Source organism: Centruroides sculpturatus, unplaced genomic scaffold (genome assembly GCF_000671375.1).
Source record: "Centruroides sculpturatus isolate CEXI.00-Female unplaced genomic scaffold, Cexi_2.0 scaffold1849, whole genome shotgun sequence".
NCBI classification, from domain to species: domain Eukaryota; kingdom Metazoa; phylum Arthropoda; class Arachnida; order Scorpiones; family Buthidae; genus Centruroides; species Centruroides sculpturatus.
Genome location: NW_019386235.1, coordinates 94,973 through 108,701, shown reverse-complemented (window position 1 = coordinate 108,701; position 13,729 = coordinate 94,973). Strand labels below are relative to the sequence as shown.

Below are 13,729 nucleotides of genomic sequence, written 5' to 3'. Positions count from 1 at the left end.
CAACTTTCTGTTATTCATTACCTAAATTTCATTGAATCAAATTAAATTAGTCTGTATTCTGTATATTTGCTAAGTTCCAAGCTTTATAATATGTTTAGTAGTTGTTTTGTATAATAAATAAAGATAAATCGAGTTTTTAGCTTTAGTCATGTTAATGAAAAGGTACTGTGTATTTCTATCATAAATTGTTAATTGAAAATTGCTCGAAAAATCAGATAATTTATGTGCTGTGCTGTCACTCCGTTGAAACAAACTGAATGTGTGACAGTCTGTGTACAAGACACTGAATAAATAATAATACTAGAGAGCCCATTTTAAAACATTTATATTATAAAATTTTTTATAATATTTGTAGAAATGAAATAATATTGTTTATTTCATTGTTTGTGTTTATACGATTACTTGCAGATGATCCTCTTCTTAACAATAACGAATTATATTGAACAAATTAATAAATCACACAATTACGTATTAATTAACTTTATAAATTAAAAATTAACTTTACAAATAATGTAACCTTTCTTATACACACAGAAAACAACAACAACATTCTTTCGAAAATTCTTAGGAAATTATTTTCCAAATTCAAAAATAATTTATTTTACAAAATATATTTGTTTTGTAATTCTTTTCAAATCAGATATATTAAACATTCGTAAGAAATTTAAAACATAAATTTACAAAAAAATATTGTAAATTATAACGTAATCATAATTTGTTTTTTTAGCGCGACTGGATTGAAAAATCGGATGGAAAAGAGACATTTGTTACAAAATACATCAAGCTATTACAACATGTCCTTGGTATTACGTATGTTTTCTTTACGGTATTACTAAATCTTACTAGATATGTTAAATACAATTTACTTCTTTTGTTTTAGGTTTCAAATGACAGTTTGGTTAAGAACGGTAAGAAATATATTTAGCGATTATATTGCTACAAAATATATTTTAATAAATTTAATTTATTCAATAGTCAGACATCGCCATCATCGGTGGTCCTATAAGAAAAAGTTATATGTCCTATTCTTCTTCTATAATTGACACTTCAACTACATTTACAATAAGTGCTGCAAGACCTTTACCAAAAGCAGTTTCTTTAATTAAACCTTTTAATAAAATGGTAATATTAAAAAATTGTTTATCTTTTGTATCTATTAACTAAAATTAATACTTTCCTAACTGTTATGTATACTAAACACCTACAAATAAATTATTTCTTGTCAAGTTATATTGTCAAATTAAACTTTCTCGAGTACGTCCACTTAGGCAAAAATATAAACTTATTGTTTTACAGATATTCCTTTAAATTTGGGGTTATTTTATGTACAGAAGAACGCTTCTTAATATTTAATTGATGTTTACAGTGTTCATAATTAGAGATTTTACTGTATTATAAAAATTATATAATTTTGAAAACTAAAAAATAATTATTAATTGTTACGTTTCAGGTTTGGATATTTATTTTTATTTCATTCGTTATTCTTCTATCAACTCTGTATGTTGCAATGAATAAAGAATCTGAGTATGACAACGAGAAAAAGCCAAAGTTATCTACATTATTTTGGATATTATTGAGAAACTTTCTTTGACAAGGTTGGTATTCTTGTACTCTACACGATGTGTATTTTCCTAGACTGAATAATTCATAAAATAATTAAAATATATTACATATTAGTGCAAAAATTTTATATGAGCAATGATATAAAATATTGCTTCAATTACTACAAAATCAGACAATGAAAATTAATGTCGGGAGTGTCTTTTCTCTTGCGCTATAGAACGTTATGTTTTCGGCCCATTAATTTTGTTGTGATTGCATTCTGCCATCTTATATTGTTAATCCAGGAACCGAAACCATTCCTGAAACTATTGAAGAATTGACTCAATCTGTTATAGACGGACGATACAACATCACTTTCTTCGAATTAAGCGATGAATGCCGTTATTTTGATCGATGTCCTTACCAAGTATGTATTGTCTATTACACATATTTAGTTATATGTTTAACGTACTAAATATTTTTAAAGTCGATTGGAAATATATTATTAAAATACACGAAGTAAAACCTTATTTCTTAAGATTATGAAGTGACAATACCGCAGAATTTGAAACAAGACGATTCATTTAAATAATATTATTCGCGAGTCAAACAGACTTTACGTGGCCCTGTATATAACAATATTGTTGTCATAGGCAGGGGTATTTTTAAACATGTCAATTCTTATTATATCAGATATTTTGGCATAGTCTATATTGAAAAAAATTAAGACTAAGAAAGGAAATACTACTTTGAGCGGATATCAAATACTTGTGTACAGTGTAAATGGGAAAATAATTCATACAATACACATGGCACAAACTGAATCTTATTCCGACCATATTACCTGCAAAACATATTTCTGCTGTGATTACCAAATACAGTTAATCCGTAATAGCAATAATTATATCTTGAAAATAATTGTAATATAATACTTTTATACACTTTTTATCTAAGCAGTCATGAGTCACTTCCTATGTATTAATATTGAAACACTATGTATACTTTTCTAATTAATATTTATTAATTTTCTGTTACGTTACATTAATAGACTTTATTTATATATTTGTAGAAGTATATCCCGAAGTCAATTATTAAAAATAATGTTACCGAAGTCTTTTATAAAAATATTATCAAGTACAACGAGTCCTGCAACAAACAAGTTGAAAAAGTACTTAAAGGAACTTACGCTCTCCTGGCATCAAGACATAGGATTGAATTGAGCATATCCAAATGGGGAAAGGAAAAGTTCTTCGTTTCGAAAGACGAACTTTTTACAAAATTCAGTTTTATACAAATGAATTTAGCCAGAGTTAATTATGCTGTTGAAATCGCCAAAACGTAAGTACAGAAATGTTTTTTTTAAATCTCTGACTTGTGCAAAATAGGTAAAACCACTGAATAATGTAACTAGTTGCGAGATCTCACCAAACCATCAGGTTCACTCTATTTACGTGTTAGATTTGTCGGCATATCTAAGACTTAAATAGGAGCAGTTTCCCATACAAAATCCTCACAGGTTTCACTTCATCTCAAAACGCCATTAACTTGTTGAGTTTCCTCTTTTCTTTAGTTCAATCGAAAATGTTTATTAAAAATCTTTAATTTGGAACTTACCTGTCTGTTGCTGATCTAGAACTAGACTAAATACGAATGAATAATGCGTTGATACTGCACATTTGAACAAACAAGGTCACGATTGAAACCACTCATTATTGGCCACAAACAAACTCAACGAAAGCTCATAATTCTAGTTTTTATTCCATAGCCAAGGAATGTATACGATGGATGTCTTTGGAGTTGCATCCGCCATACACAGCAAGTGAACACAGTTTTGGACTTTATCTGAAAATACTCTGTAGTGCAAGTACATGCTTTAAGTAATATGCTTAAAAACTTTAAATCGAAAGAAACAAACTTAACACTTTGTTAAGTTATTTTGTGTCATGTGACCAAAATATGCATTAAAATATGCCTGCTTTGCGTGCCCCTGTAGCATAGTTTTAAATTTATACAAACCGACGTGTTTTTGTATCACTGATTTCAAATTACTTCCCCCCAAAAAATACACCTTGTATTTCTAGCTCGTCTATTTTTTTTAGATAAAATAGATAAAACACAAATCTACAGTAATACCTGGTTGTATGCATGGGGTTGTTTTTGGAACATTCCAGGTATCCAAAAACCGCAGATGCTTAATTCCTATATATAAAATGGAGTAGTGTTTCCTGAAACATACTTATTTCCCCGGATAATTTAAATTGTCATAAGATTAATAATCTAATACAATGGAAATTCTATGTAAATAATTTTTACAGTTTGCTGTGTAGAGACAAATAACAATAACAAATGTGTACAGACACTGTGCAATTGCATTTATAGTAAGCATAATTAAATAGTACCTATCAACAAAGCATTTTCAATCTTTCGACAGTTACAGATTGCTAAAACGTAAATATATAAAATTATTAAATGATATTTAAATAAAATACAGGAAATTTTAAGTTCTACCTTCTGCAGCTTTGTTTTCTATCATAGAATGCTTGTTTCGGCTCTCGCATAAGAAACCTATGTTTTCAGTTTCATTTTGCTTGTTTTGAGTGTGTTTAGTAAATATGTTGTATTATGTGTTGTTATTTGATTTTTAATTAACAATTTCTTACGAAAATTTCTCTTTGTCGACCACTTTTAGAGACCTTTGTCGTTTCGGATCTTGTACTTCGAAATTTCTGAAACAGTATTATATAAACTACATTTGACACTAAATTGTGCAAGGCAATGTATTATAAATTCATAATAGAGTACATAGTTATTTTGATACATACTTCTTGTCTATAACTACATATATTATACTTGTGTCGACATTGAAAGTCTTAGTCTACAAGAATGTCGAAAAGTGGACACAAGTATAATATAGTATATAGTTAGTCTACGATCAATGATGAATATTTTATTTAAAGCTTTTAATTCATAAATAATGTAACTGAAGGCATTTACAACTATCAAGAGTTACTTTGTTAAAATAAATTTGTATAAATTAAATAACACATATATTTATAATGTATTATATATCAAAATTACTAGTACACTATAGACACAAATTATTAACATATAATTATATTTAACAGGGTGAATCTTATTCAACAAAGTGGGTTACCCGAGAAAATTCGCAGAAATCTACTTCATGAAGCAACAAGAAAAGATCTTTTCTACAAACACGAACCAATTGATACAAATAAAAAAGAAGTACCGGAAATGGGTGATATTATGGGTCCATTGTACTTACTAGGTGCAGGATATTTAATCGCTTTTGTAGTATTTGTTACAGAAATTCTCGTAAACAAGATTAAAAACATTGCAAGAAAGAAATCAAGAGTGAAACCTATCAATAATTTTCAAACGCATTTCTAAATTTATGTAATATTAGGCATCAAGACATAGGATTGAATTGAGCATATCCAAATGGGGAAAAGAAAAGTTCTTCGTTTCGAAAGACGAACTTTTTACAAAATTCAGTTTTATACAAATGAATTTAGCCAGAGTTAATTATGCTGTTGAAATCGCCAAAACGTAAGTNTTTTCAAAGTTATTATTCATTCGTGCACTCTATAGTCTATGACAAATTATCATAAAGAATAAAATATTCAGGATTTACTAGGAAAATATAAATTTGTATTTTATGATGTGAAAAACGTTTACAGTAGAACTCACTTTTACAGATGCTTCAGAATATTCATACTCTCTTCTAATATCAATGAACAGCTATGTAATCTTAATAAATTAGAGCCCTAAACTGTATAGTCTTAGACTGTTTATACAGTCAGAGTAATCATACAGAAAAATAAAAACTCAGCATCTTTCACAGTTTTTAAAGCAAATTTTACAGTAACTCATAAACCATACATCATTGAATAAATTTACTATATCAAATATTATAATAATAATATAAAAATTTTTCAAATATATATGTAAGCCCAACTATTTATTAGCATTTGTATAAAACTTAGACGTAAAAAATAGTCTCAAATATTGTTACTCTAAATAGAAATGCATGCTACGTTTGTAATTTATGTTAAAGTGTATAATCTAATAAAGTTATAATTGAAAACACAGTATAATCTCTGTACAATGGTCACTGACAGCAATGTAACTTGACAATTGTTTGATGGCAGTTTTTTACTTACTGGTTAATTACTAGGAATTTATTTACAGGTGACTATTATGTTCGGTGGCCATTATTGTTTGTTCGATTGTATATGCTACTAATGTCGATATTAAATAAAATATATATATATATATGGATGTACTATATTGTTATATGTACTGTACACTAAACATTAACCAAATAAAACATAATGCAACTTTCACAGTTCTAAAGTTTTAATCATTTGAACTGAGAATAAACCTCAGAAAATATGTTATGGTAGATATATAAAATTGCAATATTTTGTAAACAGAAATTTAATACAGAACTATTCACCCTATATTGATTTTGGTTTTTTTATTCTCTTCGTATCACAAATTAAATGGGAGAAACTTGTATTTTGTTGTCACTGTTTTTGAATAATATAAGTAGTAGTTATTCGATGCACTTTGGGGTATATATTTAAATTTTTTTTCCCTTTGAATTTTTCTTTTTCCAGTATATTTAATTTTTCATAAAATAGAAAATACAATAGTGATTTTACAAAAGTACAACAATGATTAACGTTTTTTATTACAATTTCTAAAAATATTTATTTATTTTAATTAATAAAATTACATTTNTATAAAATTGCAATATTTTGTAAACAGAAATTTAATACAGAACTATTCACCCTATATTGATTTTGGTTTTTCTATTCTTTTTGTATCACAACAAATTAAATGGGAGAAACTTGTATTTTGTTGTCACTGTTTTTGAATAATATAAGTAGTAGTGATTCGATGCACTTTGGGGTATATTTTTAAATTTTCTTCTTTGAATTTCTCTTTTTCCAGTATATTTAATTTTTCATAAAATAGAGGATACAATAGTGATTTTACAAAAGTACAACAATAATTAACGTTTTTTATTACAATTTCTAAAATTATTTATTTATTTTAATTAATAAAATTACATTTTATATAATTTTTATTTCACAATTGTATTGTTATCTTATTATATACTACAAAATATTTACATTCACATCTTTTATTCTGTGGTAATTTTAACAATGCTGCTTTATTTCCAGCCTGTTTTAGACAAGGATGTTTTATTGCAAACACTATGTATTAAGTAAGTTTCAGAATTTTGTTTTTTCTTGTATATTCTTAAATATCCACATTGAAAAATAATGATTTCAAAGCATCTGTAAGAATTAAAAGGTATAATGACCAAATTATATTACATCTATTCCATTATCTAAAATACGTTTTTTATTATAAAATGTAGAAAACCATATTTTGTTTTGAAAATATGGGTGATTAATTATGTAGTGACAAATTTTGTTGTCACTACATAATTTTTACTTTTAATTCTGTATTGTTGATGTTTTAACAGCTATGTATTGAATAAAACTTTCTTCTACTTTTCATCATGCAAAGTTTTTACAACCGATTTTTATATTACATTAGCTGTATTTTTATTTTGATTGTTAAAATTTAAAAACACATTTTCGGTTTTAACCAAGAAAATTTAATTATTGGTTTTAATGCAGTTTTAACTCATAACAAAACCACGAATATGTGACTTACAGTTTCATGAACAATTTCTGATTACGAAATATGTTTATATAATTAAAGATAAAAAAGTTCAGATTTCCTGTGAAAAATCACAACTAACACGAGATGCTTATCCTTTGAATTTTCTCATAATTGGTCATAATAGTCATAATTGTCAGGTAAAGTTCATAAATTATTGTAGTGTGAGTAACAGGGGGTAAGGCTGAGGTCTCATCCCTTTACCAGCAATAGTTTAGTAAAAACTGCTCACTGTGTCAGTGGATGGCGTGTTTCAGTTTTCCTTGATCCTGTGAGGTCGGGTTCAGTTTTTCAGGTCGAGTGTAAGAGGGTGAGAGGGGTTGTCTGTAAGGCCTATGCAATATACGAGTAACAGACATTAACAAGACGTTTTAATTGTTATTAATTAAAATCCAAAAAATTTAAATTAATGAAAAACAATCAATTAATTTTATAAAAAATTTCAGACATAACCTTTCTAAACTATCTTGTACATTAACAAAATTCCTAACTTTCGCATACAGTTTAGAGGAGCTGAGAGGGGCGGTTTTGATATTATTTCTATCTCCTATTACATCTGACATTCGAACATGTATCCTTTCTTGGAATCTTTTACACTAATTAAAAATTTCTGCCTGACTATTATAAAGTTTGCGAGTTACTATGTCACTGTTCACAAGATCTAGCGTTCAGAGAGAGACTACCAGGAGGGGGATGTATCGGTATTATATTCGGATCGGCCTGGGATAATTGTCACGTAATTAGTGTGTCATAGACATTGATTGCTTTTGGCAGGTGCAGGGTCATAGTTGTTCCTGGGACAATGAGAAGATGGTAAAATCAGACGTCAACTGTACTCTTTGATACATGCAATGTTAGATCGACCATGTTTGTACAAGCGAATGTTGACGTTCTCGGAAAAATATTATAAACTTTTAGCGGTTGTTGATGATAAGGGTGACATTCTATCCCTTTTTCCGTCGATATTAACCCTTCTGGCATCGCGACTTTCTGACCGCAGTTTTGTCACATGGCATTTCACAGAATCCATTTTTTTTCTAAAATTGTAAAATTATTGGCTTCACTTCAAAAATTATTATTACATCTTTGTTTTCCTTATTTTCTCTACTTTCAACAGTGTAGAATATTTTTGTATTGACAAAAATGCTTTATTTGCGTCAAACTTAATGTAATTTTATAAGAAAAATGAAAAAATTAACATATCAAATTTCAATTCGCTGTACTTTATCTCCTGTTTCACCGATTGCCATCCCGTTTGTTTGTAAATGGGGAAGAAATATTACACTTTCAAGTGAAGTTAGTAGAAACTTCGCATTAATGCGTGAAAATTTTTCAACAGATTCCGAGTTAGCCCCTACCGCGAAAATAAATAAACGTTAATTGTAAGTAAGTAAGTAATCTTTATTGGCGTAGAAAACTTTCGCCTGTTACAAGGGCGTTTTATTTTGATGAAACGCATATTAATATTTCATATAATAATTTTTTAACAATATTAGTATTTACCATTTATTAATCAATATATTAATATTAATATTTTGTAATAATTATTATTTAATTAGTTGTTTGGCATAGTTATATATCTTATAAATCGTGTTAACATCAGCTTTATCTAATGTCTTGTACATTTCCTGCTCATTAGTACATTTAGTCAGTGGCCAATCTGGAGCCTTTGTAGTTTATTCTTTACGTTACAATTTTCACATAAAATNCTTTTTAATGTTAATAGATATATTTGTCAATATATAGTTGTTATTTACTGGATAATTTAGAATTGTTGTATACCAGCTTGTATTTTCTCGTTTTTGTATATCTTCAAAAACTTTTTAATATTGAAAGCTATATTTGTCAATATATAGTTGTTGTTTACTGGATAATTTAGAATTGTTGTATACCAGCTTGTATTTTTTCGTTTTCGTATATCTTCAATGTCTTGGATAATAGAGTATTCTATAACTCTGTGTATTATTTCTTTACTATACTGCTCCATATCATACGTATGATCCATAAACAGTTTAATAGAAAATCCATATTTATTTACTATCTTCGATAACTAAATTATCCAACTTTGTCTTAAGTTAGTTTCCTTTGATTTGTGATATAGTAAGAACAGTAATTTTGTTGTTATATCTTCAGCCTTAATAATTTTGAGTAAAAACTTTAAATATGTTTTTATTAGTATATTTAACTTTTATTAGTATAGTTATTAGTATAATAAACGTTAATTGTTTTATGACTCTAATTCAAACACTTCTTTCTGAGTTGTAAATCGACTGAATGTCAGAACTTTTACATAATTTTACTCGTAAGACTGTTGTTTTCTAAATTTAACAGATAGTTTGGTTAGATTTTTATATATTAATTTTATTTTTAATTTTTAATGTTATATAGTCGTGTGTTTGGCTTAAATCGATCACCTAGTAAAAAAATGGACATAGCTCAAAATATTATAGAAACCATCAAAATTCCTTGCTGATAATTTAGATATAAATGTTATCTATCTATGTAATGAAACAATCAGATAAGATAATGGGTGGACCAGCAAATATTCAGCAATTTATGACGTGATGTCAAATGTGTAAATTCTTTCATTTATAACTAAAAGTATTCTTGAAATTTTATCAAAGAAATACATTTGCAACAATAACTAACTGAAATTGTTATGCAGGAAACAAAAATTGTACAATTAGCGCAATTTGTTTTAGCGTAATTAATTTTGATTATTTTTATCGCTGTTATTTCTCGCGGGTCACAACGCGATTTCTCGCAGAGTATATTGAGACTTTACTCAGTGTAATAATAAATTGCCATATCTTGCTTCAAAACCGAGCTGATGTCGATCGTTTTCTTGAAATAAAAAATATTATTGAAACAAAAGAATTGATAAAAAAGAAAAAGATAATCGCGATGGTCGCAATCGATCATAGCGATTATCGCAAGAGTCTTTTTATGCCGAATTTTTCTTACTCGGAAGATTGCGTGGAGTCTGTGAGACGCCAGCACTTTTTCAACTTATTTTTGTGAGTAAACTCGGCGCGCACTAAAAACATTATTTATTGCATTTTTTGCAGCTCGAAAAATTACAGAACTTGAATTTTTTGAAATTTTTTGAAAAATTTCGGAAAAAATGCTGCTGAAAAAACTGCCACCAGGCGTCTCACATACGCCTCGCGATCCTCGAATGGTTAGTTTACAGATCCCATTAAGACATTAAGTTAAAATTTCTCGAAAAGTAGGCAAAATATTGTTTAAAATTTTCGAATTTCACAGCACTTTCCAAGTTTCCAAACGAAAGAAAAACTTGCCAACATAAATGAGAATTCAAAAGTTGCAACAGTAAGTTGCATCCAATAAGTAAAATGCCCTTTTAATAATTTTGTTTGTAAAAGTTTTTGAATTATTTGCTTTCCTGAAATAACTAGCTAACGGTGTAGCTGAAAATTCATCAAATTCTCATTCTGATGTGTCATCATCAGGTATAGCATGTTGTAGAAATAAAATAAAAAGTGCATCAATAATATTTTTACATAATTTATGAGGTTTGTATGTATTGTTTCATATATTGTACTGCAACCACTTTGTACAGGAAGAAAAACTCTGTTAAGTGATCATGAAAATTCCACAAAGTAATATTGCTCATTTTATTGATGGTACACAGATGTTAAAATAAATGAGAAAACAATTGTGTCGATTACAAACTGTAGAGTACAGATATATCAGAAAATTCATCAAACAGCAGTTTGAATATTGGTCGGAAGTTCCTGTCCAGGAAGATTTAAATTGTGGATCGAGCAAGCTAGAGGGGTGGAAAAAAGCTCGAGACTGGTAGCAGGAAGGTCTCAGACACTGGGCAAGGCTAGTGAGAATAAATAGATAGAGAGAGAGAGAGTACATACTCCTCTTAAAATTACGCTCCGGTACGGGTAAGTGCTGAGACTGGACAAATAGTGCAGAGAGAGCCAATCCATTGACTGAGATATCTCAATGACTTAATCGTTTCGATATGGTCATCCTGGAGCACGAAGCATTATGTTATGTACTGTACATTCATATACAGTATCTCTAATCTGTATGGTTTGTAAATAAAGTATACACCCTGAACAGTCTTGAGTGTAGAGGTGAACTTCCAATATGCTTATATCTAGAACATTTCAAGCTATGTTTAACGTGATAAACCAACTTGAAGAGACGAAGTGGAGTCTTGAGCGTGGAGATGCACTTCACCACTATAGTAAAACGTGATAAAAAGTAGCAACGAATTTCGTAATTTCCTGGCTGTTATAAGAATTTATCTAAAAAATTTTTATATTTTTAATCATACTAAATAAAATGTTGTTTGAGGAGTACTGTTATGTACTACAGGTTAATATATAAACAGGTTAATATATAATTTAAACAGGTTTAAAATAATTTAAACAGGTTAATATATAATTATTATAAAATGGCAAGAAACCTAATTTTCAGGGCAGAATTGAGTATTATATAAAAAACTTACACAATAATAAAGAATATATCATTGTTTAGTTTTATTCCACATGCTTTACGTTTAAACAGCGAAAACTTAAGCACGTCAATGCCCTTTATACACCTGCTACCATGATAAATTGTACACCCATCATGAGATATTAAACATAATAGACATTAATGCGAACACATACACGCTTGCATACATACATAACCACGAAATTTTCACTCTCTTTACACTCTTTTAGGTTTAGGAGTTTCTAAACCTAAAGATTTGAAAAAGTTTGGATGTTTAAATTGTTGCTAGATGTTTGATTTTTCAGTTGAGATTATTAAAACTTCAGAAATGTAACACCAATATAATTATTTTATTAGCTTAATGTCTGGATTACATATGAAAAATTTTGAGATATATATTTATAACATTGATATAATAAGCATATACCATCGAATCTCCAAATAATATACATCCCTAATCAGCGGCTATTAGACCTTTTTCATGATGAAAAACGCATACAATAATCCTTTAAGTATGGCGTGAACTTCAAAGCACAGCAATGTAAATTGTCTACTGTCTTTTTTGTTGGGTGAGAGCTACTAGAATATGGTGCCCGAAGTAAAGTTGTGATGTGCATTTTAATGTGACGTAGTTAGTAATTATAAATATTTGTTTATACTGAAAAAATAATGTTTTTTGGGAGGTCTTTTAAAAGTAACTGGTCCCTATTCAGGTGGTACAGACGTGGACAAAACCCTGAAAACTCCACGTTGCCAGCCCATCCTAGCGAGGAGAGAACCCACGACTGAACTTCCACTGTTGAGGTACCGAACCGCTTGGCCACTGGTCGGCCATATTTAGGCAATAGCCAGATTACAGAAAGTGCAATGTACAGTACATAACTTTGCATTTACTCACTAATAATTTCTTCATCAATATCATTAAATATTATATTTAAATTTTCTACTTATTTTCATTCAGCTGACGCCAATAATATTATAAAATCATAAATTATTAGTTCTCGTTTTCAAATTTTTTAAATTTGAACATACAGTAGAGTGTCGATTATTTGAATCAATTGGAGATTGGGGTTGTCCGGATAACTAATGTTTCGGATAACCGATTATATACGAAAAAATATATTAATTTATCTCATCTTGACATTTTTCTCAGTTACCTGTCGCTTCACGTTGAATTTTCGTCGATGTTAAGCCTAACGAAGACTATTGTATCGTTAAAAATTATTTTTCTATTTTGTACAAACAAAATAAATATATTGAAAAATATAAAAACAATAAAAATTTATACTTCAAAAGTTAATTTAGTATCAAAAACGTAAAATATTTGAGTAGCCCAAGACACAGCCAAAGATTGCAGCGCCACAGCACTGGCGAAAATTTAAATTTGCCGACTGAAATTCTTTCCGATGATTGACGTTTCGGATGATTGACTTTCAGATAATCGACGCTCTACTGTATATCTATATAAAATTATATCATGAATATGTAGGATGTCTATAAACATAATCTTATTCTAAACAATTTATAATGTTTTCTAGTAGATATATCAGGGTGCATCAGATGTCAAGAAAAAATCATGTCGTGTCACTTTAATGTAAACATTCGGAAAACAAAGCCTGGAAACCTTTTGCATCGCAACAGTCATATAACCAGGGATGCAGAGTCGGTAAAAAACACTCGACTCCGACTCTTGACACAAAGTCATTTTATGGAGGTAGAGGCATTCATAGGAGATACCCTACTCTGAACTCTGAAATGAGCCTGGGGCGTTTATATAAAGACTTTTATAGTTAGTATTATTAATATTTAACTTACATTAATATTTATTTATATAAAAAAATTAATTTTTAACAAATATTTAATAAGCGGAGAAAGGGGGCGATAAAATTCTATATTTACATGTATTCGACAGCATTCTCACTTCAATTTAGCCCTTCCAGAAGTGTTTGTTTAACTAAAACGTGTGCACTCTACCTAGCTAGTTCAGTCC

At 28.8% G+C, this 13,729-nt stretch overlaps 1 long non-coding RNA gene across 1 annotated transcript; it reads left to right on the top strand.

Moving 5' to 3' along the window:
• The first annotated feature begins 697 nt into the window (after positions 1–697).
• On the top strand, positions 698–1,110 carry LOC111614201. Its single transcript, XR_002754890.1, has 3 exons — positions 698–810; positions 881–908; positions 976–1,110. It is a non-coding gene; the product is annotated as an uncharacterized LOC111614201 (long non-coding RNA).
• Positions 1,111–13,729: the final 12,619 nt, after the last annotated feature.